Source organism: Electrophorus electricus, unplaced genomic scaffold, assembly GCF_041902795.1.
Source record: "Electrophorus electricus isolate QZ-2024a unplaced genomic scaffold, ASM4190279v1 Scaffold86, whole genome shotgun sequence".
In the NCBI taxonomy this organism is placed as follows: Eukaryota; Metazoa; Chordata; class Actinopteri; order Gymnotiformes; family Gymnotidae; genus Electrophorus; species Electrophorus electricus.
The window spans coordinates 80,001-82,500 of NW_027658803.1; positions in this window are offsets into that span (position 1 = coordinate 80,001).

Sequence of the window (2,500 nt, forward strand, 5' to 3'; positions counted from 1 at the left end):
GAGGTCGGACCCGATGGACTCGGGAGACTGGAGAGTACCAGGGAGACCCTGGAAGCAGGCGACCCGACCCACGCTTCGCTGTCTCCTCGGCCCTCGGGAGTAGAAGCGCGGGGACGGTGGCGTGGGCAGCAGGGGGCGCTCCTGGCCATGCCCAGCGAGTTTCGTGCGAATCGGACCTGGTCCGGAAGAGATACGAAGGGAAAACTCATTACTCGTCGGGGTGGCACATCCAGGCTCTCGACCCTCCCAAAGCGTCCGACCAGGGTGCACCCTGCCGGGCATGGTTAGCCGCCAGCCCCCTTCCTGGAGGTCTGGTTGGCACGGGGTTTTGATTTATCGGTTTCATATCTCTGGGCTCCTTGGGAGCAGAAAGTCGGTTGAGGGCCCTTTGGAAAGAGCCGGGGCTGCCGTTTAACGCTGTCCAAGCGGCAGGCGAAGCGCACCCACCGTTTTTACGCTATGATTTTTTAAAACCGCCGGGGCGGCAAACACAGGGCCGGTCGGGTTTGAAGACGAATATCTCTTCGGCCCTTGGGAGGAGAGAAGCAGCGCGGGTCACCTTTGAACGCGCTCGCTGCCAGGAACGTCTGGCGTAAAAGTTTCGGGAATCGGACGTTCCTAGGCTGAGAAGCGAGCGCGCCGCCCTCGGGCGGTCGGGGGCCCCCTTTCTCATTCCCCGTCTGGGCTAAAAATACGAGGTCGGACCCGATGGACTCGGGAACTGGAGAGTACCAGGGAGACCCTGGAAGCAGGCGACCCGACCCAACGCTTCGCTGTCTCCTCGGCCCTCGGGAGTAGAAGCGCGGGGACGGTGGCGTGGGCAGCAGGGGGCGCTCCTGGCCATGCCCAGCGAGTTTCGTGCGAATCGGACCTGGTCCGGAAGAGATACGAAGGGAAAACTCATTACTCGTCGGGGTGGCACATCCAGGCTCTCGACCCTCCCAAAGTGTCCGACCAGGGTGCACCCTGCCGGGCTAAGAGAACAGCCAGGTGAACCCTGGAGGTTCCGAACTCCAGACCCCTGGACCCGACGGCTCAGTCCGCCTCAGGTGCACTACAGAGGTCCTCGGGCTGTCCCTGAGTGCATTAAAACGGAAATCAGAATTACTCCCCCGGGTGGCACTTCCAGGCTCTCGACCCTCCCAAAGTGTCCGACCAGGGTGCACCCTGCTGGGCATGGTTAGCCGCCAGCCCCCTTCCTGGAGGTCTGGTTGGCACGGGGTTTTGCAAATAAGGTCCCGTCGGGTATTGGGAGAGCAAAGAGAATCAATGGGGTCCAAGCACTAAATTCATCCAGTGGCGTTCTCTGGAAGCCCAAGGGGAGTCCGAGGGGTGTTCGGCCGGCAAGGGGGAGCTCTCCCTCGGACACATGATCAAACGCCTGTCCCCTACCGGAAAGTGGTGTGCTCTGGATGCCCCCCCCCCCCCCCCCCATCCCCCGAGGGGGGTGCTTATCCCGCGAGGGGAGCCCTCCTCGGGTTAAGTGAACCATCATGCCGATTCCCCTATGGAAGTGGGCACATCCAGGCACACAGTCTGCTTTGCTCTCCCCGACCCGAGTGCGTCTGTTGGGCTGAGTGTACGCCCAGGCAACTGGATCCAATGGCTCAGTCCGCCGCAGCGTGCTTCGACGATGGGTCGTACAGCCATGCCACCAGGGTGGGCGTGTTTGTAAATGTACCAGTGGATTCTCGTCGGCCTGCCACATCCATGGTATCGACCCACCAGGCCTGTCCGACCAGGGGTTGACCCTGGACGGGCCAGGGTCTGTGGTTTGGCCCTTGTCCTAGATGAAATCGGGCACGGGTTTTCTGGCCAGGTACCATCGGGTTACTGGGAGAGCGGCTTCGGTCTCCAGGTGAGACCAATGGTGAAGCAGCACGAGGCAATGGAGAGCATGCAAAGCGATGGGGAAGCCATGCACGGCAATGGCCACGAAAAAAAAAAAAAATCACCACGGAAGGAACGTGAAGAACAAGGAGGAGTGTAGTGACACTGCCCAAAGCTGCCCGGTGTTGCAGGGGTCTATTGGTGTGTTGCTTCCTTGTTTGGTAGAGTGGAGTACCAGACCCGCCAGGGGTAGGCAAACCATTCCCCCTACGGTAAGTGAGGAGCCAGCCATTTGACGAGCGGGTGTCCACGTGTACGGGTGCGAGCGCTATCCCCCACACGGGGTTAGGCCACGGCCTTAGGTGGACCGTCTGCCGACCAGCCCCGGCTGATCCAGAACTTCTGATGTGGAGAGCGGTTTTGACAGATCCTCCTGGTTCTAGCGGGTCAAGCCTCTGATGGGGGGTGGGGGTTATTTGTAACCCATCCCAAACTCTCTGGGGGAGACTCAGACGGCAGTCTGTCTACTCAGTTGTCTATACTGGTGTCTGTGGTTTGGGAGGAAGGGAGTGCCCTGCTTTGTTGGCCTCCTCTTCAAACCTACCTGGGCCCACGAATCACTCTTCTTGGTTACATCACGAAACGTAGGTTGAGCGAGGCTAGGGGGGAG